The sequence below is a fragment of the Poromitra crassiceps genome (genome assembly GCF_964638095.1).
Source record: "Poromitra crassiceps genome assembly, chromosome: 2".
Classification (NCBI taxonomy): domain Eukaryota; kingdom Metazoa; phylum Chordata; class Actinopteri; order Beryciformes; family Melamphaidae; genus Poromitra; species Poromitra crassiceps.
Genome location: NC_139624.1, coordinates 63271500 through 63296109, shown reverse-complemented (window position 1 = coordinate 63296109; position 24610 = coordinate 63271500). Strand labels below are relative to the sequence as shown.

Below are 24610 nucleotides of genomic sequence, written 5' to 3'. Positions count from 1 at the left end.
GAACAAAGCCTACTCTACATGACGTACACACAGACACGTGAACATGGACGTTCATGTATGTGCCCACACACACTAAGACACACTCCCCTTTGGCAACCGGACGCTCTCATCCACTCACTCACACACACACACACACACACACACACACACACACACACACACACACACACACACACACACACACACACACACACACACACACACACACACACACACACACACAGTGCCTCTCCACACAAGCAGCCCTTCTCATCCAACTCCACAGTGGGATCCAATGCAGCCATGGACGGCACGCATTGCGCCCGGCAGCAAAGTGGTAGGAACCTTATACTTCTCCCTAAAATCACAACAAGAATGCTTGGCTTCCTGTAGGCGGGAAGCTGCATCAGTTTGAGTGTACTGCTGAATGAGTGGTTTTGGTGTTAAGACAGTGAGAGAGGCCTGTGTGTTGAGTGTGTGAGTTTGCTTGACGCTGGAGTCTTCTGTAGGTTCTAGTGAAAGGGGCTGGGAATGTAGCAAGGTGGAATTTGGTGTTGTTTGGATGTCGGTGTTGTTGTTTCATATAATTTATCAAAGGCGTCCAACAGCTGGATTCCTCTGCAAGTTAAATTATTTTGAGCAGGTTTGCAGAGGGACAGATGACATGTAAAGGGATTACTGTAATCTGATTACAAACATAGTGACACTTTAGTTGGAGCTAATTTCTAGGTGGTGTAAGTGCATTCTAAGCACTTTACAAGAATATAGTCATTACTCTTGTATTATTAATCACACCAGAATATGACATGTATTATACAAGACTCAGCTGTTGTTATCTGTTTGGTGACCTAAGTATTCAAGCTCTACGGGTTTTGGGCACAGTTTCTGTCATGGATGTGTGCACATAATGTTATGCATTATATATATCATATCGCTGTTGTTGGGTGAAACCCATCTCTCTCTAACATGTCAGCCTTGTTTTTGCATTTTTGAATGTATCTAATTGGTTTTGAGAAGGTTTCTTATACCCAAGCCGGGCTGTAGAATTTTCTCAACCCACAGAGGAGGAGCATGTAATCCTTCAAGATAAAGCGTGCAAATCAGCAAAGCAACATTATTGTGATTTGAATGCACTCCTAATCTGTCTCCAAACAGCTCATTGCCATTCATTTCTTGCTCTGTTATTTTTCTAAAACTTGAATGTAAGCATGGCCAAACAGACAGTGAAGACCTCAGTGTGGCATTCAGGCACTCTGCTGGTAAATCCCTCCCTGGTCTCCGTGGAGTTTGGCATGTGAAGACACAGTAGTCCAGTTCCAAATTAGAAACAGAGCCGCACCAGGGTGGATTCATACGTTGGCATTTTGACAAGATTTAGCCCCAATTACAGAAAGCAGCAGACAAAAAAGTTTAAATAATTAGGGTGATAGTCTAACAAGTTTTCCATTGAGGGGGAAAAAAACTTTACAAAATTAGGATGACAGCCTCACAAGTTCTCCACTGAGTCTCCCAGCACTGAGCACCCTTCAGAAAGTTTGAATTGGATGACAAAAATATTGTCTTAATTACAGAAATTTTTTGGGTTAGTTTTTCTGTGGCGATCCACTTCTATCCTTGGCAGCTTTAAATCAAACCTACTTTTACAGTATATGTCTCCAGTATATTCAAGTTATTTTATTGCTATTTTATTGGGTTTAAAGTTAATTATATTTCATATTATGCACTCACATGGGTATTGGATACTGTTGCTGCAGTGTGAACCCGGAGCTGTAGGCATGTAGGGTGTTCATACAGTAGTGTGCTGTAAAGTCAGAGCACTCTTCATGCAATTGCAGACTTGCATTACATTAAGTGAAATGTAGGTTGTGTATATTTCTTGAATGAGCTGCTTCACAGTAAATGTAGGTTGTGTATTATTTCTTTAATGAGCTGCTTCACAGTAAATGTAGGTTGTGTACATTATATTTCTTTAATGAGTTGCTTCACAGTAAATGTAGGTTGTGTATATTTCTTGAATGAGCTGCTTCACAGTAAATGTAGGTTGTGTATATTTCTTGAATGAGCTGCTTCACAGTAAATGTAGGTTGTGTATATTTCTTTAATGAGCTGCTTCACAGTAAATGTAGGTTGTGTATATTTCTTTAATGAGCTGCTTCACAGTAAATGTAGGTTGTGTATATTTCTTTAATGAGCTGCTTCACAGTAAATGTAGGTTGTGTATATTTCTTTAATGAGCTGCTTCACAGTAAATGGGAGAAGCAGATCTCAGGAGATGGCAGGAGGAATGTGTCACATCCTCAACTACTGTACATATGCAGTGAGCGGTAAAAAAAAAACACTATCAGCAAACATATTACATTTAATATATTCAAGTTTTCACATCTGGGCACACTGCAAAATCATTTCCTCGGCTCTGCATAATTTATGGGTTGAAGACCGTTATTTTTGGACATACGGATGTGGAACCTATTTCCTGATTGTTCTAATAATCTAGTTTTTTTGGTCTCACTATGAAATAGTCCTCTCCAGTGGAGTTACATAAGAAATGAAAGTATGTCAAAAGTATTTCTTTATTATTATATCTCCGCCAACATAGTTGGCTGGGACGTTATATTTTTGTCCTCGTTTGTCCGTTTGTCTGTTTGTCGACAGGATATCTCAAAAAGTTATGAGGGTATTTGCACGAAACTTTGTAGAAAAGCAGGTCATGGGCCAACTTAGAACTGATTAACTTTCCACGCCCACTGGCCATAAGTGGGTGTGGCAATGGGCATGGCCAATCACAAAAAGGCACCTAACTTCCAAACTTTTTGTAGAAAGGTTGGTGGAGTAATTGAGTATGCACTCTACTGTGTGCCCTCTTATGAATGATTATGTGTTTGTTGGAATGTATGACAATCAGTAAGGTACATTGAATTTGACAGTTTCAAATCTCTCTCACACACACCACCTGATCACACTTCACACACACGCACGCACGCACGCACGCACGCACACACACACACACACACACACTCACTCACTCACTCACTCTATCACTCACTCACTCACTCACTCACTCACTCTCTCTCTCACACACACACACACACACACACACACACACACACACACACACACACACACACAACCTGTCAGTGAATGGAAACCACTCTACTGTAAAACACATGCTTCAGGGAAAACGGCTGCAACACTACATTAAAAGCAGTCCAGGATCTGTTAGAAGAAAAGGTTAAAAGCACAACAGAGACCTTCATCAGAGGTGATTTTGCCACTGCTACACCTGTGTCTGTTAAAGCTGCTCCTGTTACTCCATTACAGTCATTGAAATTCCCTCATCACCGACGTCTGATGATGCATATTTGCATAGGGCATATATGCATGAGCTCTCTAAATAGTGTATGACCTGAATGATTCAAAAGCAGGTATTTTTAGCAGTGCCACATGTTTTTAAAGCAGGTAGTTTAGCAGTGCCACGTGTTTTTTTGCAGAGAACGCGCCGGGGGGCTGAGCTCTTATACGCTGGTTGTTTTGGCGGGAGAGGTACTTAGCGATAAGTCCCAGAGCTTAGTTTAGTTTATTAGGATCCCCATTAGCTGCTGCAGCAACTGCTGTAGCTATTCTTACTGGTGTCCGAGGACAGAAATGAGCAGAAATTAGGGTGGATTTTAGTCTAAAAAATGAAGAATAGTATTCATTCTCCAAATTCTAAAGGGGCTGCATTTATACTGCGCTTTTCTAGTCAACCGACCACTCAAAGTGCTTTACAATCAAATTAACTCGCACGCACACACCGACCAAGTTACCACACAAGGACCTGGCACAACGATCAGGAGCAAGGACACTTCGATACGCGGACTGGAGGAGGCGGGGATTGAACCAACAACCATCTGATAAGTGGATGACCTGCTCTAGCTGATGAGCCACAGCCTCCCCTCTCTACCTGTAGAGAACTAATTTAGCCAGCTTTGTGTGACTGTTGCATGTGATGCGAGATCAAAGAAATATGCAGGTGGGAGCGGTTCAGTGGTTTCTTACCTTTCCTGCTCTTATCACTTACATTTTTTATAAAATAGAGTGGTAGCCATTATATAATTCCCTCTTCCTGCATATATTACTACCATCACTGCTGCAGAAAATGTTACAGTTTCTGTCGTTTCTACAATTATATAGTATAATCAAAGTGGTGTATCTTACCATTCAGCAACTTTTCCAAGTTTTGCTATTGGAGAAACTGCGCCCTGAAAGTGCAATAGTATCAGTATCGATATCGCCGTTCAAAGTCAACAAAACACAGTGCCAGAAAGCTCGATGTACATGTTGTGACATCGGGTCCTCACCACGTGATGAATTAATAATCCATAATTACGTGAAACGTCATTTTCGTAGCAAATCCTCACCGAGTTACTTCCTCGTTTTCATGAACACAACGCTTCCGCTGTACAGCGCATGCGCGCATGGCGCATCTTGCCTGGACGCAGGCCCCAAACTGCTTAGTCCCAGGAGAGGCCTTTGAAGAGCGGTGTGTGACCAATAGAGGTGATATTCTCCCTGTTACAAGTCACTCTACCATCTTCAATGACTAAAAGACTGTTATATTAAGGTGAAAAAGTTACTGATTGGGGCTTTAAAACAAAACTCTTGTGTCTCTCAGCCAATTAGCTACAAGACCAGTTTGTGTAGAATCTTACAGCAAATAGCAAAACTTCTCTGCAAACATCTCTTTCTGGGCATGAGGCCAAATTGCAGCAGTAGTTTATGCAGTAAAAAGTTCGACTTTTATAAAAGTATCAGACAACAGGATTTTGAAAATCCTAGCCGATTTTGAAATCTGGCTGTGACACGCACATAAGGAGAATCTTCCCAGATTATCTTCCCTATAATCTCAAACATGCACACACTATAAGATTTGTAAATACTGCGCACCACACACTACAGGATATAATTAAGATTATCCTGGAGCAATGGACAGAAACAAACCGCTTTAGACGCCCGGCATGATACTCCGAACCTGTTTCGATTTTGGAGCGTCAAAAGCGCTCAACTGGCAGCACTGTAATTTAGTTGCTCTACCTCTCTATCTCAAATTGTCTCTTCCATGTGAGTGATGACGCACAAAGAAAAGTTGTCAGTGTTTGGGAGCAACATGTATCTCCCAAAAGTCAGTTCTGACTATTCTGAATAGAATTTGAAAGGAAGAAAAGCTGTTGATCTTCAACGTTGTATGTTTGAAATTGTAAAATGCATTATCAATGGTTTTGGCTTGGCCTCAATCTGTCAGTTACAGTCAAACAGGATGCATTGTCCAGGCATCTGGGTAGTGTAGCGGTAGATTCCCTGCGTACCAACACGAGGGTCATAGGTTTGCACCCCCGTGTTACCTCCGGCTTGGTCGGGCGTCCATACAGACACGATTGGCTGGTGCCTGTGGGTGGGAAGCCGGATTGGGTTGGTCAGGGCGCCTGGGCAGGGTGGAAGGGAACTGGTGGGAATAGCGTGATCCTCCCACGTGCTACGTCCTGCCGGTGAAGGTCCCCGCTGTCAGGTGAAAAGAAGCGGCTGGCAACTGTGCATGTGTCGGAGGAAGCATGGTGCTAGTCTACGGCTCTCCCCAGATGGTGGAGCAGCAACCGGGGCAGCAGGGGGGGAAATTGGCCAAGTACAATTGGGGAGAAAATGGGGGGGAGATCACAAAAATCTAAACAAAACAAAAAACAGGATGCATTGTCCAAATTAGGTACTGTAATGACTTCATGAATCTTTGTATTCATGCAGCAGCACACAGAGCCCAGAAAGTGACTTTGAAAATGTCCCTCGTGAACAAAGGTGCTAATCAGACTAATCTTTATTTCTGCCCAAGTGCTGATCTCCAGCCATCCATCCAACAAACATTAGACACACTTCGATTTGGCCATTTGTAATGCTCTATATAACATGAATAACTGAATGTGTGTGTGTGTGTGTGTGTGTGTGTGTGTGTGTGTGTGTGTGTGTGTGTGTGTGTGGGTGTGGGTGTGGGTGTGGGTGTGGGTGTGTGTGTGGGGGTGTGTGTGTGTGTGTGTGTGTGTGTGTGTGTGTGTGTGTGTGTGTGTGTGGGTAGGCAGGGTAGGCTTCTCCTCACAGTCTGGGTGACGTATCCCCACTGGTAGCTCTCTCTCTCCCTCTCTCTCTCTCTCACCCCCCCCCCCCCCCCCCACACACACACACACACACACACACACACACGCACACGTGGTGAATCTTTAAACAAGTCAGAGAGAGAGAGAGAGAGAGAGAGAGAGAGAGAGAGAGAGAGAGGTAACCAAGGTGAGAAATGCAGGAAAATAAGTCTAAAACCCTTTCCCCTGTAATGGTAAAATGTCCTCACACCCCCCCTAGGTTTTTTTTTCCCTCCCATTTTCTCAATTCCCCCTGCTGTCCGAGTCGTTGCTCCACCCGCTCTGACGATCTGGGGAGAGCTGTAGACTTGCACATGCTTCCTCTGATACATGTGCAGTCGCCGGCTGCTTCTTTTCACCTGACAACGAGGGGTTTCACCGGCAGGACGTAGCGCATGCGAGGAACACGCTATTCTCCCAGTTCCCCTCCCCCCGAACAAGGCCCCCGACCGACCAGAGGAGGCGTGATTGCAGTGGCTTTGACTCATACCCCACCAGCTTCCCACCCGCAGACACTGACCAGGCCTTCAGTACCGCTGCTGGGAATTGAACGCGGGTCGCCCACTAATTCTTTTTTAGCATCATAATTCATTCAACGATACTAAACCACGCAGCAAAAAGTTACTACAAAAAAGAAAACAAGAAAAACACTGCATGGTCCCCTGAATGACGGCTAAACGCAGGAAGGCAGAAGAGAGTTTTACTGGCAAAGAGACAGAGGAGACACGGGAGGAGAGTGAAGGTAAAGAGAGGCATAAAGCGAGAGAGAGGTGAAAGGTCAAAGAGCGACAGATGAAGGATAAGAGGGGTGGACAAGGCCAGACAGTCTGCTTCCACACCTTCACCCGCTCTGTCTATCCCTCCCTTCATCTCTGCAGTGCTTTATGAACCTGAAAGTCACACTTGAGAGAAAATACAGATATCTTTGCAGAAAATGACTTTGGTAGAAGTTAAAGTCACCTATAAGAATATTACTAAGTGTGCGTCCTGACTCCTGGTGGCACGCGTGTGGCGGAAACTTGGTCTTTCGCGTGGCCGGCGCGAGTTCGGGTCCGGCACGGGTTCGGGTCCGACCCGGGGTCCTTTGCCGCGGATTCGGGTCCGACCCAGGGTCCTTTGCTACATGTCATCCCCTCTCTCTCTCTCCTCGCCTTTCCTGTCTGCCCACTGTCCTATCTAAATAAAGGCAAAAAATTCCCCAAAAAATAAAAATAAAGAATATTACTTAAAGCAGGACTAAACCCCCCAGATTTCTTGCAAAAATGTATTCTACTTGATTTGAAAACTCTGCAGGCAAGATGGCCGCCTATACTCCCTTCTGTACCCTGGCAGAATTCCTATTCCATAACTATCATAACTTGGCCAAAAAGTATGTAAGATACAAAATGAAACAAATTGTAATGTCTTTATTTGTTGTAGAATGCAGAGGACATGTAACTGTTTAGTTAAACTCGCATTCCAGGAATATTGTATTTACTGCGCTGCTCTAAAGATAACGTAAGTGGCTCAAGCCTGTTTCGTCCTGGAACCCACCCGCTTTGCACCAGAACACAATCGATTTGGGGGTGGAACACGCCAGGATTGGCCAACGCCAACGCCAGTGCCCAGAACTGTCAAATTAAATCATCGACAGAGACGCCCGCCTCCCAGTATTTTCAGTGTATCAGAGATAGAGAACGATAAATGATATAGCCACGTTATAAACAACAAACTAATGCTGGTGATCCGTATGGAAACAGTGTTACTCTAAATGGTTAAAGGTTATATCAATTTGGTCATTCAGTGGCGTTTTACTGCCATGTAACATAACTAGCTAGCCGCTAACATTAGCCACAGTAGGCGTTTACACATGATGGATTGCTCTTAAAGGGCTCACGCTGCGTGAACTACAGTAATAATCACATGGGGGGGAAAAAATCACATGAGTGGGGCACGCGCAAATACCACCGTGACGTAATGATGTACAGTACCAAATCGCCCATTAATTTGAGGGCACAAAAAAAGCAGGTTTGAACCCATAGAGGGCACTTATGCTGCTGAAATGATAGGGGTTTGTAAAATTGTAACAGATTGGTCTCAAATGTGGATATTTTGACCAGAATCCTTCACACACCACCACCAAAGTCATATACAGTATATTGGTTAAAAGCTGAAAAAAAGTGTTTTGGGGGTAAGTTACACTTTAAGTATTGAAAGTGAAAGTACAAGTAAATGCTGTTAATAAAAAAGCAAGCAAAAGACATGCCGAAGCTTGAGTGGAAATCTTCTCCTTCCTTGAGTTTTATAGCGGTTGGCAAACAATGTTATGGTGCATTACCGCCACCAACTGGAATGGAGTGTGGATCCTGATTAACGTAACTTGCAAGTTAGGGGCACTGATTCACCAAACATGTTTGCCTGCGTGCTGCCAAATTTCTTCAGATTTTATTTTGTAGTAACAAGTAACGAAGATGCTTAGGTGAAATGCATTGGAGAAAGTATACATTTTAATTAGGAAATGTAGTGGAGTAAAAGTGAAAGTTGACAGAACTATAAATACTCAAGCAAAGTACAGATACCCCCCCAAAAGTACTCTAATGAAATTATTACTTTGTTACATTACGCCACTGGATCTCTGTTCGTTTCTCCCCAAATCTTCCTCGCTTTCACCTCCTCTCTCCTTCTCCCTCCTCCTCCTCTTATCAGACATAATATCTTATCTGTCTTATTTCCCTCTCTGTTCTCTTCTCCACTCCTCTTCTGCTCTCTTCTCTCCTCTCTCTCCTATGTGTCTCCATATGACCCATTTCCATGGCCCTGGCCATTACTCACAGTGTTGTGGACTCGGCCCTGCTCAGTGCTCACCCTGCCTGGCTGCCCTTCCTCATCATAGCCATGTAATTGAATCAGAGAGGGCTCAAGGTCCTGACAATAAGCATCCATTAATCAGTCACTCATCTACACTGCTTATTTATGACCAGGCTGGACGCTGGCCCGGGTTATCATATATGGCATTGGGCGAGTGCCCATGGGCACCATCCAATTGCAGGTGTAGTGGGCTCATTTTTAAAGCTAGGGTGAAGATACTGGTATCATATGAAACTAGAAGAGCTAACACATCCATTGGTACCAACCTTGTCATAATGCTAGCTTATCGGGAAGTGGGCTAAATAATGCTCCGACTTTCGATTTTGGCGAGGGGAAAACTGGCATGGCCATTTTCAACAGGGTCCCTTGACCTCTCACCAAGATATCTGAATGAGAACGGGTTCTATGGACCCACGAGTCTCCCCGAGTTTTTTGCATGTAGCATAAATGTTATTTTTGCCTATTCTATTCGAATATTTCTGCAACTGTTGTCCCTTAAACAGACTTGGAATTGTATAAATTAGGTATGACTGGAAAGCTGAGGCACTTGTGGATTCATTGAGCCCAATTGTATTCATGTGTGATGATGTTAGTCAGTCCACATATAGTAGCCATTTTATTGTAGTTTTCGAAACTCACTGTATAAATTACCATTTTTTTGTTGTAGAGACCTTGGGCTCTATTCTCCCCCTGGCCTTTGGTGCTAAACTGGCCTTAAACACAAAAGAACATGCTTTACGCCTGCCTACCGCTGACTCGGGAAGATAGCGTCATGTTTTTACGCCCTGAAATGCGCTTTGCGCTGAAGAGGCGTGGCGCAGTGCCAGAATAGGCCAGAATGGGCGTTTCGGCCTTAAATACCAGCCTAAAGCGAACTTCCCAAAGGGCGTTAATTTTGCGGTTAACGCATTTCAAAACCAGGCCTTATTCAGTGCGCCAGGGATGCACCCACGGCACGTTGTGTGCCTCCCTCCCCTACCAAACGCCACACACAGACACACATTTGCATCTCTCCCAGCATGCATTGGGGCTTAATACATTTTGACAAGAAAAAGCAACCAACTCAGCCTAAGTAGGCTAAGTGGTAGATAGAAATAATATTTATGTTAACACAACATGCAATTCTAGAACATTTCAATATTGGTCAAAATAAAACGTAAAAATCAAAACACAACCCTATGTGAAATATACAGGTCGTATACAGTATATATCCGTCGCAAATTAAACCGTTATAGTCGAGTTTGACAACCGTAACACGGTTGTACTGTGATGTCCGCTTCAACAAGACTTAGCTTACTTGACAAGTACTTTGTCAATAAAAACACATTTATGCCATGACTTTACATAATGTATATTTATGTCGCATCATTTAGCCTGTGCTGTGATGTGCAGGAGCAGCAGGTAGCCTACAAGTTATAAAACTAAACCTGCCCTGAATGAGCCAAGTGGGGGGGCTTGTTCACTATTGTGAAAGTTATGTGTTTACAACATATAAAGATCATGGAAGTGGATAATAATAATAATAATAATAATAATACATACATTTTATATAGCGCTTTTCTGGGGAACTCAAAGACGCTTTACAATACATAGAAAAGTGATACAGTAAACAAACGAAAGAACAAGAACGAATACAGATACAAAACAAATACAAATCAATAGATTTGTGGTAGATGGTATCAGGAATGTCACCGATAGTTAACGTTATATTGTATCAGCCCTGCTGAACAGATCTGTATTTGCCTGTAGGTTGAATCGTTTTATTCAGGCTATGATCTGTGATGCGCTGAGATATCCAAATTGGCATGAAGAGATGACAGCATGCAGCCACAACCGGACTGGATCGAGTCGCTCCGTGGATCGGAGCTTGGAAGGGAAGAATGTGATTGGTTTACTGCAGATCACCAATGGCCATAGTTGTGAATAATTCTAAGCTTAAAAAGGCGTGGTTAACACATTGAGTGCCAGCGACGCCATATGGCGTCAAGAGAAATTTACCGTAGACTGCCAGCGACGCCAAATGGCGTCAATAACTCCAAATTCATATTTTGACGGGGGAATGTCGATCTAAGCCTCTTACATCGCCTCTTACAATATGGGAGCTGTTGAATGTGTCTAGCCTATTTTACAGAACCCTTAGGTGGCGGCAGTGCCCTCCCGATTAGACAGAGGCCAGGAGAAAAGAGAGAAGAAGTCATGAGGAAACGGAAATCGCCATTGATATGCTTGAAGCATAACGTTACTTGGCTGTGCCTGTGAACAACAGCAGTCATCTGCTGCCACGGTTGAGCCCCATCCGTGTCCGCTGCTATGGTCCATCCATATGATTTAGTTGCCGACACGGCGACAGCGGCGTCTTTCTGAGGGGTTACATTGTTCTCGGCTGGGAGCCGAGGACACGCTGTGAAGGAGCGGGGGATGCAAGCAGCGGACTTTTCAGTGCAGATCAAACAGAGCAAACCGCAGGGGAGACACTCGACTCCTCCCACCACGGAGGAGGGGGAGGAGGGGGGTTGGGCATGCAGGGCACTAACAGCATACAACCATTGACACACACACACCCAGGCAGCAAGCAGCAGGCTCGAACTCAAAGCAGAATTCATTCTGTCGCCTTTCTAACATAAAGATGTGATTATCTCAAAAACTAATTTCAGCATGCTCTTTTCGGTCGAAAACACTCTTTTTCAGAGGGGTGTATTTCCAAAATGGAACGGTTTATAAACACAGTTTTTTTTTTTAATGAAACAGAAGGGTTCAAAGTTTCATTGAGGCTATTGGTTGTCCATATAAGAGGAACACAAAAAATGATATGGCTATATTAAAATGCATTGCGGCCTATGTGGCACAGTACAGCACCTTTTACCCAAGGGCCGTGGCACTCAAAGTGTTAAATGGTTAGCGCCGCGCAATCTGGCTTTAGCCTCAAGGAAAAATTTGGGAATGCACGTGACCATGCCCACTAATAGTGCCGCGCCCAGCCATAAATGCAAATTTAAGGCCAGGGGGTGAATAGAGCCCATTGTGTCTTACATTTTTTTCTGTAGTAGTGTGTGTATAGCCTGTACTTGAACAATAAGTTCATGTAAATATCTGGTCAGGTTTAAAGTGGAAGCAGGGGGCACCACACTGTGTTAAAGGATGGCTTTCCCGTGGGGAATATGAATATATATTAAATCTCACGCCCCAAGGTTTTCGAATCCGTTGAAATTTTTGAAATTGGTTGTTCACTGCCTGACCTATCAACCATCTCTCACATTATTTCCATGACGCTCTGACGCAAAACGCGTCGGGGCGACAAGTCCAGCCTTGCGGAAGTCGAGCACCTATGAACTACAGTGTTGTGGGCCTGTGCCGCAATGGTCCCGCCTCTAGAGGTCCTCCACGCCCCTTCAGAGGTCTTGAAGAAAAACAAAAGGCAGCCATCTTTTTCCACCGCCTAGCCTACGGTAGCTAATATTAGCTTCCCATAGCTCCTTGCAAAGAGACCATATCTCGGGAACGGAAGCACGTACAGACACGGGACTGGCGGCATTGGAAAGCTCGTCAAATTTTACATCTAGTAGTAGGTGCGTTGAAGTAACGAAATCAACGCTGAGCAATGTACCCGTTTTTACACATTTTTACATGAAATAGTTACAACATCAGATGCGCGTAACTCCTTGGAAAATGCCTTAAAATGCATGAATTTTTTTTTATGAAGACATCTCCCGACATATATACTTCGGTTTAAATTTGGTGCAATTTGGAGGCAATTTTATTTTTTATTTTTTCTTGTTCTACTAAATGTTTTTATGTCGAAGCCTTCTTCTTCTTCTTCTTCTTTGACTTTTATGGCGGTTGGCAAGCATATATGTGCATTACCGCCACCTACTGGAGTTTGATATCAGCCAAATGCCTGAGGGGTGGGCGTGGAAACGAAGGCCACGCGAGCCCAGTGCATTGTGGGAAATGTAGGATTTTGGGTAGATGGGTGTATTTTCTGGAGTGAAAGCAGATGTTCAGCTCTATGAGTTGATGTATTTTATGGAAATTACACACCCCAGCAGTTTTCCTCTCACCTGAGCTGTATTATGAATGGGTCGGTGTTAAACTGTGAACACTGTAGCTCCAGCACAGGTATAAATGGTGTGTTTTGTCTGGAGTTGGTGGCAGCTGCACTGCATTTACATTATGGAGGTACACAACATTCCTCATTCGGTAGAGGTTGCCTGTGCTGTTGCTTTTTTCAGCCACATGTTGGGAAAAAAGAGATAGTTAAATGCAATGTGAGGAAGGGATGAGAGAAGATGGAAGAAAAGATGGTAGGTACTGTAGGTAGGTAGGTTGGTACTGTAAGTAGGTGTAGGTGGGAAGGATGAAGGAGGGTGAAAGAAAGAAAGAAAGAAAGAAAGAAAGAAAGAAAGAAAGAAAGAAAGAATATTGAAAGAGAATATTGAAGAGAAGTAGTAAGCATTGCAGCATGGATAGATGGATAGACAGACAGACAGACAGACAGACAGACAGACAGACAGGTATTGATGAGTACTAGATACTAAGGTAGGTACTGTATATATATAGACACATAGATAGAAGACAATCCAGTGAAAATAATAAGTACCTCAAGTTTCAGTTTCAGCTGCTTGAGATGCACCCAATTGTGTGGCTTGCACAATCGATTCCCCTTGTCACCCCACATGGGAGATGGTTGCTTCCAGATTGGGTTAGTGTTGCAGTCAGAGACCCACCTCGGACCAATCCATCAAAGCCCATTGAGGGAGAGGGTGGGGAGAGGGGACAGGCTCATCTCAGGAGGCAGTGGAGTGAACCAAGGAGAACACAGAGGTGCTCTGTCACTGACACATACACACGTGCACATACACACACACACACACACACACACACACACACACACACACACACACACACACACACACACACACACACACACACACACACACATAATTACACGCATGCACACATGCACTCAGTCAACTCATACATATAAAACGAAAATGGATGCAGCCTGTGCTGTCCATTACTAGAGTGCAGCCTGAAGCCAGTTAACATTACACCTATGCATTCTCGCAGCATTTCTACCATAGAAACAACATTTCTCCCATAGAAACATAGACTGCATAAATATGGACATAGCTACCTTGATGTCACCCATTGGTTTCTGGACTCCCGTTTTGAAGCCTCAAGATGCCATTTTCATCATCGCCATCTTGGTTATTTGGAGCCAGAAGTGACGTGAATTTGGACGAGAAGAGCACGGCCTGCTATTGGTCCATGTTCGGCAAGCTGCGCGATCACTGGACAGCTGACCAATCAGAAGTGATGTAACAATAAGCCTGTAGTCAACTCAACCAATCAGAAGTAATGTAACAATAAGCCTGTGGTCAGCTCCACCAATCAGAAGTAATGTGCTATAACAATAAGCCTGTGGTCTGCTCCACCAATCAGAAGTGATCAAGAAAAAGCATCATGAAATCCCACCGGTCACAATATTGACCGTAAAAAAGTTTTCCAGTTATAAGGCTCTAAAAATGTTCCTGAATGATGTATCAATGCATTTCCAGCAAATATTGAAAGAATAAAGGGTCTCAATGAAATATGTGCAGTGTCACATGTTTAGTGTAAATTGTCACATGACCAGAGCTGTTTACTTCCTGCTTGCACCAAGCGAAGAGCTTGGCTCCATCAAGCACCCAAACAAAACATTATTAAAGTATGTTAACATAAAGAAAGGACAACCATTTTTGGCACACATAATCTTGAAGGTGTCTAGTGTTTATATGCATAGGAGAACAAGGTTCAGACCTTCACCAATGCCGTGTGACTCTACCGCCAGGCTCATGGGCTACTACAGCACCTGGGACATGACCTATGACATACCGTCGCAGATACTGTCTAACCTGGTGATGGAGGTCATCCTGCCCAAATTGAGGGAGCTCATCCCCCTTGACTCAAAGGCAAGATGCACGAGAGGCAGAGGAACTGGATGCTGATCAGTGATACGGTGTACAACCTGTTGCAGCACCAGGGCCAAACCCAGTACAAGTCTGTGGTGCAGCGGTGTGAGGCGGGACATCCCATGCTGCAGGCCTCCATATGAACATACATGGACCAGATCTTCACCACCAAAGAGCATGTCACCAACAAGATGTGAGTGGTGGTCTACCCCAAGGCAGAGGAGCTGCTGAAGGTGAGCATCCAGCCCTACATCAGCTCCACTCTGGATGCCATGATGGAGCCGACGATCCAGGGCTTCTCTGAGATCTACCATGCTTGTTTCAGGAAGCTGGTGGACATGAAGAACATCCTCAACAAAGCCACCAAGGAGAATGTGGTGAGCCACATGGAGAAGATCAGTATGTTGGCTTTCCACCTGGTGAAGATGCAGAGCTGCTACGAGAAGGTGGAGCAGCTGAGCCTGGAGAGTCTGCAGCATGGTTTTGAAGTCTCCAGCCCCTCTGTCTTCATCCAGAGGGCAACGCTCCTCATGAGAGAGCAAATGGATGATGCACTGTACACCTTTGAGTAAATAATTCACCAATGACTGGAGTCTCAGGGTAGAGAGGGCTCTGTAAGGTCGCTTTCACATATAAGCTGTTTAGTCCGCTTTAACCGCGCCAGAGTTTGTTTCCTCGGATAGTGCGCTTCGTTTGGGGTGGTGTGAAAGCGCAAACTAACTCTGTGGCGGAACAAACAAACAAACTCTGGTCCGCTTGAAAATCTCGGTTCGGGTCTTGGTTCGCTTCCAAGTGAACCCTGACGCGGTTAATTTGTTGTGTGAAAGCAACCCGGACTAAACACAAGAGCGCCAGTGCATCTCATGCAACTCATGCAGTGCATCATGAGTAGAAGACGGTAGAAGGGAGCAAAACAAACACTGCGGCGTGCACACGTGTACAGTACCTGCGCACCGCGTCATGACGTACGTCGTCATAACAACATCACATTTCTCAACAGCTGGCCGGCTTGCCTATCTCTTTCGGTACGTAGGCTACTCTCATCTGCAGAATGAAATGTTCAACAGCTTGCTGCCTCATCTGCTGCTCATATTGGGCACATTCTTGTTAAATAATTATTTGATAGTAACACCAAAGTAAAACCAGAAATCCCAATATCGCAGGTGGTGTTGCTCCATGGTTTGTGTTTTGCGGATTCACTTGCACTTGTCTACTGGTCAACCAGTAGACTTGGTGACCAACTATAAATATCTTGGCACTATTTTTGACAGCAAGTTGAAGTTCGATCTAAACTGTGAAATGCTGTGCAAAAAAGGTCAACAACGTCTCTTTTGCCTAAGGAAGCTTGCTAGATTCCAGGTTGACAGGACTCTGATGAAACTATTTTATTGTGCCTATATCGAGTCTGTAATCTCTTTTTCTATTATCTGTTGGTATGGAAACCTTGGTATTCAAGGGAGGAACTCTCTCGGGAGGATCGTGAGAGCGGCATCAAAAATAGCCGGAGTAAATTTTAGTAGCCTGGACCACATTTTTAACAAACAGGTGCTTAAAAAGGCCATGTCCATTCGCATGGACGATACTCATCCTCTCTGTTCAGAGTATGTGCTGCTCCCTTCGGGCCTTCGGCTAAAGGTTCCGAGGGCTACGAGAAACAGATATAAACTGTCCTTCGTTCCTGTTTCCATAACAGCTTTAAATGCTGCTGAGAGGAGGAGATAGTGCACTCTCTCTCTCTCTCTCTCTCTCTCGCTCTCTTTTCTCTGTCTCTCGTGCAGCTTAAACGCTGCTGGGCGGAGGAGATGATGCACTCTCTCTCCTTGTCTCTCTTCTTAGGTAGGTATTGCTGCTATAAATATTCTTTATATATTTTATATTCGAGATATATCTTTATTTATTTTTTACCTACCTATTTATGTGAGCTCAAATAGTCCTGGACTCTTATTACTTTTAAGTTCATGCACGTGTCTCTTACTACTTTTAAGTACATTGTACGTGTCTTTACTACTTTTAAGTACATCGTACAGATCCTTTGAGGTGTGTTTTTATTTTTGTTTTTATTTTATTTTATCCTGTGTTTACTTGATCCTTTTTCTGCTGGAAAACTGCTGCCATGCTCCATGTTTGTTTTAATTTGTTCATGTTCTGTTTTTTCATGTATTCGCTATGCTTTTTATGTCTGCTGCACACGAATTGCCCTTCGGGGACAAATAATAAACTTGAATCTTGAATCTTGAATCTTGTGTTGTTCAGTCAGCCCTCAGCCAGGCAAGAAGCCTGCTGGAGAGGAGAGATTTCCCTTCTCTATTCTGTCCAATAGATGAGTGACTGTTTTGACCACGTGACATTGTTTAGAAAGTTTGGTGCGCTTTGCAAATTGCTGTGTGAAAGCGAACCAGACCAAATGAAAACGAGTCCACCAGCTTATATGTGAAAGCAACCTAAGACCATCCTGCACTGCCAGAGCCGAGTCATCAAGAAATAATATGACTATGTCAGCAACACGGCGAGGAAGCGTTTCTTCCACAAGGCTCTCCTCTCCTGCAGATCTTCATCCCATACATGCTGAGCAGCTCAGCCTGCACCTCACAGCTGCCACGTTTCCAGGAGCTGATCTTTGAAGACTTCTCCCATTTCCTCCTTTTTTATTTATACAGGGGGAGTCTCACTGAGAGCAATGCTCTCTTTTTCTCACACACACATTCATACCTGGAAGCTGACCAGTACAACCGCAGTCTGATCTGCTGGCCACTGACCAGCTCCACTGGAGCAGTTGGGGTTGAGGACCTTGCTCAAGGGAACCTCAGTGGTGGTAATGAGGGAGGGGCAAGTGCTGCCTTTTCACTTTCCCCACCCAGATTTATCCTGCCAGTCCCGGGGATTGAACCGACGACCTTCCAGTCACAAGCTCGCTTCTCTAACCGTTGGGCCACCACTGACCCCAAGCTCAGTGTGTGTTCTCCTGGTGGAGAACATGTTCAATGAGGTGGTGCTTTCCCATCATGGTCATCATGATGACTGTGAAGGAGGCAGCGGTCCAGTAGAGACAACCTGTGCACTGTACAGGGACAGCATCATCCTCACCAGCAGCGACTCCAACCTCCACCTTCTGGGTGAAAACCAGTCCATCGACTGGGCCAGGAAGTACAGAGCCCAGCAGGAGGTGGACAGAGTTGGGGAGGTGGCGAGGGTGAGGAGTCCCAGAGGAGGAGGAGGATGAAGCAGGTGGTGTCCATGATCAAGGTGTAGGACTCTTGAGTTCTTCCTGGTGAGTCGTGGAGGATGGGGAGGAGGGAGGGGAGGATGAGAATAGCCAAGTGCACGAGCCAAGCCAGAGTGAGAACAGAACCAGCAGTTCCAAAACTTCAGTCCCATCAGTGGGTGAATGTGCTATAAGAAGCACACTAGAGTAGATGACGGCCTGCAGGGAGAGGAAAGCCAGCGGCAGAGGGGGAACTCCTACCCACCAACCAGGAGGAACCGGCAGCTACAGAGGTGTTGCCACTGCCACCACAGAAATGGAGCAGGGGCCTAGCTGTGTCCACACCACAGAGTCCCCCCAGAGGTCACGCTGGACTTCCCCCCACTGCTGCATGATGACAGCAGCTTCCAGTCCCCCACTTGTGAGGAGGTGGTGGAGGAAGAGGGGGAGGGGCGGTACTCTCCAGTATCGAGGCTCCGCCCACTAGCACATAGGCCCCACCCTCTAGCACAGAGTCCCCACCCTCCAAGACAGCCCCCCTCCCCCCAAATGTGTTAATAGGTGGGCTAAGATAAGAATTTTGATGACTGCATGTGAGGGATATGTTAATTCAGTATACACATTAGATGCACTGTGTTATCCCACCGGTCACAATTGTTGCCGACCATAAAACTCACCTTTCCACCTACTTTTCCATGAAAATTTCAAAAAATGATGATTGATTATTTCAAAAGGTTACTAATGACACATGAATAGCTGACTCGATCTCACACTGCACACACACACACACACACACACACACACACACACACACACACACACACACACACACACACACACACACACACACACACACACACACACACACACACACACACACACACGCCTGATGCCTACTGTAAAAGTACTATCTGTACACCAGCACCTCTTGAAACTACAGAACCTCTCCAGAGATTGTCAGCTGTGTTGGCTCCTAGGCGGCCATCGGGGAATGAGAACAGAGGCTGCCATTTAAACCCAGTCATTAGATTCAAGATTCAAGATTCAAGATTCAAGATTCAAGATTTTTATTGTCACTCCACGGTACAAGTATCACTTGTGAAATTCTTGTGCTGTGGACTCCGTTTACGACATAGTACAAATAGGCAACAAGCAATGAGCAATAGGCAATAAGAAATAGGCATCAATAAGCAATACTAAGCAGCAATAGGCAATAAGGCAGAATAGCGATAAGACAAGTCAGTGGCTTATTCATTGCACATAGGTGCACATGTCATGTGCATACGTTAGACGTGTTCAGACATTTTAAATTCGACGTATTTGACATACAGTGCAAATAGCATGTACCATGTACCATTATCCCTGACCATGGCCCAGATCTTGAGCCCTGCAGAAATATCATGGTACTGTAAATGCCAGCAGAGCAGTGCACCAACCAGACACACTTCTACACAATTATAGCACCCAAATAGGATTTCTTTGAATGCACCTTGTCTAGAGCAGTGGTTCTCAAACTTGTTCACGTCAAGGACCCCTAAATTGACACAAATTAGACCACGGACGGACCCCCATTTGATAAGATTTTGTGGCAGGGTCCCCCATCTGATAAGACTTTTGCTTTTTGACATTTTATTACAGAAAGTGCATGAACCCCATGACCAAAATAGTCATATACTTTCTGTCATTGTGTTACTTATGGATGGAATACACACACACACACACACACACACACACACACACACACACACACACACACACACACACACACACACACACACACACACACAGTCAAAGCATCTCTTTTCTCTCACCACACACATGCATAATTTCTCATCCTCTCACAATCAGGTCATCTCTTTCTATCTGTCTCTCTCTCTCTCTCTCACACACACACACACACACACACACACACTTCAAATATTCTATTTATTTCTATCCCATGCTACTATAATCATTTCAAGTTATTTTGTTGCATAGTGTTGCATTATTTCCTCAGCCAAGGAGGTTGTTTTTGGTGGTGTCTGTCTGTCTGCCTGTCTTTCGGTCTGTCTGTCTGTCTGTCTGTCTGTCTGTCTGTCTGTCTGTCTGTCTGTCTGTCTGTCTGCCTGTGAGCAGATTCACGGAGAAACTACTGTGCCGATTTTCATGAAACTTGGTGGAAGGGTGTATCAGCATGTGCCAAGGATGAACCTATTAATTTAGGAGCGGATCTGATCCAAATCACAGAATTTGCATATCATAGCAGACTGCTTTTAAAAGTGGTGGTGGTGGTGCAAATACAGAGGTGGACATGGGTTTCTTCAGGTATAAAAATATATATTTAATTCCCTGTTATTTACAGTTCTAAAATCAGGGAAAAGGGATAGTGGGTCAATTGAGGCATAAGAGTCTTTTCATCGGCTTCTTGTCTGCTTCTCTGTGCCGGGCTGGAATGTCCATGCGTGAATCTCACCCAGTCTCTTTGGCTGGGTCTGAGCGGAGTCTCTGTTGCTTCCTCCAGTCTCTTTGGCTGTGTCTGAGCTGAGTCTCTGTTGCTTCCTCCAGTCTCTTTGGCTGTGTCTGAGCTGAGTCTCTGTTGCTTCCTCCAGTCTCTTTGGCTGTGTCTGAGCTGAGTCTCTGTTGCTTCCTCCAGTCTCTTTGGCTGGGTCTGAGCGGAGTCTCTGTTGCTTCCTCCAGTCTCTTTGGCTGGGTCTGAGCTGAAATCCACTGCAGCACATGCAGGTAAGCTGACTTAAATGCAATCAGTGTGGTGATTAGTTGACAGACATGCAGCTGCTCCTCCACTCCATTTTGTGTCTAAAAGGCAGGGTAAACACAGGTGCAATCAACTCACTAATTAGTTGCAAATACTGCAAGTTGGAAACCCTAATTAATGTTTTGGTGCACCTGTGCTACCTCCTGCCTTTTAGACACAAAATGGCTGCTGTGAAAAAGGCCCATTGACCTAAATAAAGTTTCAACTACTGGACCATTGGCCTTGGCGGAGGTCTGCGCTCTCCGAGTGCACTCATAGTTTTGTTCTGTGATTAACTGTTGTAGGCTTGTTCTTTGTAAAGTCCTTTGAGACATGCTTTTGTGATGAAGGGCTATATAAATAAACTTGACTTAACTTAACAGGTTATTGAACTTCTACTCACATGCACACACACATCACATATATGTGTACACTCATACTAGTCAAGTGCATAAAGATACATTCTTTCTCATGCACACAATCAGTAGCTCATTCTCATTTCCCTGCACTTCTTTCTGACCCACTAACTCCACACACACAGGCCTCCCCTGCAGGTTCCCAATGTCACAGAACATAGTGAGAGATCACCTCCTATATCGTATCTATTCCAGGAACGCTCCTCTCCCGTACGGAAAACTGCTTACCATGCACCTTCCCTACCTGGCAAACAGACCAGACCAAGCAGGAGTATCAGCGGGGGACTCGCCGTCTCATTTTAGGTGTGTGTAGTGTGTCAGATTGTAGCGCCACCTGGCCAGTTAGGCGAGTGAGACGCTGTGTGTCCTACTAAAGCCGGAGGTTTGGTCGTAGCCTTAACGCGACGTGCAGGCTCCGTCACAGCGTGACATGTCACGGCCGTCGTGTCACGAGTCGCAGCAAACGCCTCATGAGAGCTGGGAAAGAGTCCAGCGTGTCTCACGGACGCACCTGCCGCTCCTGACTCATGTCCCAAAGTTAAACTCCACGGGAGACTCGCCTCGCTCCCCTGCGGCCTCTCCTTGATTCTCCTCCCCTCCCGCTGCCTCTTTCTCGCTCGATTTGGCCCTGGCTTTTTCTGTCTCCACCTGTTTCTTCCTCTTTCTCTTGCTTTCTTGGTCTCTCTCTCTCTTTCTCTCTCTCTGTCTTTCTGTCTCTCTCTCTCTCTCTGTCTCTCTCACTCACTCTTTTTGTCTTTCTGTTTCTTCTCTTTCTCTTTTGGTTTATTGATGTCTCCCCATCACTGACTATGCTTACGTGGACTGCAATAAGCCACCTATTGACCTTATAGTAAATAAGAAAATATTTCGATGAAGTGGTTTACATGAGTTGCTTATAGAATATTCCATTCATATTCCCGTTTACCTGCTATAGAGCACAGTCCCGTTTTCAACTGAAGACACACTCATACATCCCTGCTTCCTACATCGGAGATTCCTTCTGGAATCTATCATATTTCTACAGTGTTACAAAATGTTGGGACTTCTTTTTCTTCTGTAAAGAGGTTGTGCAACATTCGCTGGAAGCATACCACGTCAAGCAGTTTGACTGCTGTCGTGTTACAAAATGCAAAAACTCCAATAGGACGTCATAGTGCAATTAAGGTGTATATACTGTATGTCAATGCAGTTCAATAATGCGACTAAGATCAGAATACTCCATGTCTTAATTTGGCTATTGCTTACTCTGTCTAGACCTCATTCTGGTTAAGGAAATCAGAAAATGCTGTTTACATGGTAGTGTCTTATTCAGAGTATTGTCTTAATCGTGTTAATATCAGAATATTGCAGTCCATGTAAACGTAGTCACTGTCTCTCTCTCTGCATTGTTCTCCCTCTCTCTCTTTCTCTCGCTCTCCTCCAATGTGTTGGTGACCTCTTTATTACCTGCATAGGTCTGATCTTGATCCTGCAAGGTTTACAATGAGTAGGAGGAACCTGTGATTTTAGGAATGATGTGTGGGTTTGAGGTAGGATGCAGGGAGGGGAAACATGGAATAAAGTCATTGGAACCAGCAGAGATAGTTCAGTTTTGGAATGGAGCGCAGCCATGAGGACTGAAGGGCACAGTTCATCTCAGGGGCATTTCTCCAGGGTAATCACAGGACATTGACATTATAGCTTTTTCTCAAAGCCGCCCTGCTGTTTACTGAAAGGATTTTGTGATTACTCACGACAGCTAAGTCACCTACACTTCAAAAAGTGTTGCCGCAAGTTTAAAGCTACATTCAAGAATAAATATTTTAGCATTACCATAATTTTCTGTGCCACATGACATTTTGTGACTTACAAGTTATACAACATTGGATACCTATATTTAAAAAAAATTATGTAATCTGTTCCACTCTTATTTTTTAGCAGCAGCTTCGATACCATATTTTTACAGTGTCAATCTGAGTTTAGCTTTTTTCGCAGACTGAGAGGGTAGAGAGATCACGACTGAATCTTTGAATGTTGACGGCAGTGGCAAGAGACACAGCTGGACTGTGAAAATATGTTTTTGGATTAGCTACAAATATAAGTGTGCTTCATAATTGATGTGCCTTCTCCCAGCTTCTTCTAGCAGGCTAATTGCTCATCATGAGGCTAAGATTGGGGTTGCTTTCACAATTTTGTTCACCAAGGCATAGGCAAGGAGTGTAAAGGCATAGTAAAGGCATAGTGTAGTCTGGAAGTTAAAGGCATAGTTTAGTCTGGAAGTTAAAGGCATAGTTTAGCCTGGAAGTTAAAGGTGTAGTTTAGTCTGGGAGATAAAGGCATAGTGTAGTCTGGAAGTTAAAGGCATAGTTTAGTCTGGGAGTTAAAGGCATAGTTTAGTCTGGGAGTTAAAGGCATAGTGTAGTCTGGAAGTTAAAGGCATAGTTTAGTCTGGAAGTTAAAGGCATAGTGTAGTCTGGAAGTTAAAGGCATAGTTTAGTCTGGAAGTTAAAGGCATAGTTTAGCCTGGAAGTTAAAGGTGTAGTTTAGTCTGGGAGATAAAGGCATAGTGTAGTCTGGAAGTTAAAGGTGTAGTTTAGCCTGGAAGTTAAAGGCATAGTTTAGTCTGGGAGATAAAGGCATAGTTTAGTCTGGGAGATAAAGGCATAGTGTAGTCTGGAAGTTAAAGGCATAGTTTAGCCTGGAAGTTAAAGGCATAGTGTAGTCTGGAAGTTAAAGGCATAGTTTAGCCTGGAAGTTAAAGGCATAGTTTAGTCTGGGAGATAAAGGCATAGTTTAGTCTGGAAGTGAAAGGCATAGTTTAGCCTGGAAGTTAAAGGCATAGTTTAGCCTGGAAGTTAAAGGTGTAGTTTAGTCTGGGAGATAAAGGCATAGTGTAGTCTGGAAGTTAAAGGTGTAGTTTAGTCTGGAAGTTAAAGGCATAGTTTAGTCTGGGAGATAAAGGCATAGTTTAGTCTGGAAGTTAAAGGCATAGTTTAGCCTGGAAGTTAAAGGCATAGTTTAGCCTGGAAGTTAAAGGCATAGTGTAGTCTGGAAGTTAAAGGCATAGTTTAGCCTGGAAGTTAAAGGCATAGTTTAGTCTGGGAGATAAAGGCATAGTTTAGTCTGGAAGTTAAAGGCATAGTTTAGCCTGGAAGTTAAAGGCATAGTTTAGCCTGGAAGTTAAAGGTGTAGTTTAGTCTGGGAGATAAAGGCATAGTTTAGCCTGGAAGTTAAAGGTGTAGTTTAGTCTGGGAGATAAAGGCATAATGTAGTCTGGAAGTTAAAGGCATAGTTTGGTCTGGAAGTTAAAGGCATAGTTTAGCCTGGAAGTTAAAGGTGTAGTTTAG

At 44.3% G+C, this 24610-nt stretch overlaps 1 protein-coding gene and 1 pseudogene across 2 annotated transcripts in view; both read left to right on the top strand.

Moving 5' to 3' along the window:
- Positions 1-24610, top strand: part of kcnh2b (potassium voltage-gated channel, subfamily H (eag-related), member 2b) — a gene marked incomplete at both ends in the record, with an annotated part of 583908 nt that overhangs the window by 362091 nt on the left and 197207 nt on the right. The window lies entirely within an intron of this gene.
- On the top strand, positions 13268-18152 carry LOC310791245 (protein Niban 2 pseudogene; annotated as a pseudogene). The gene is made up of 3 exons: positions 13268-13282; positions 14764-15546; positions 17904-18152. The product of its transcript is annotated as a protein Niban 2 pseudogene (transcript).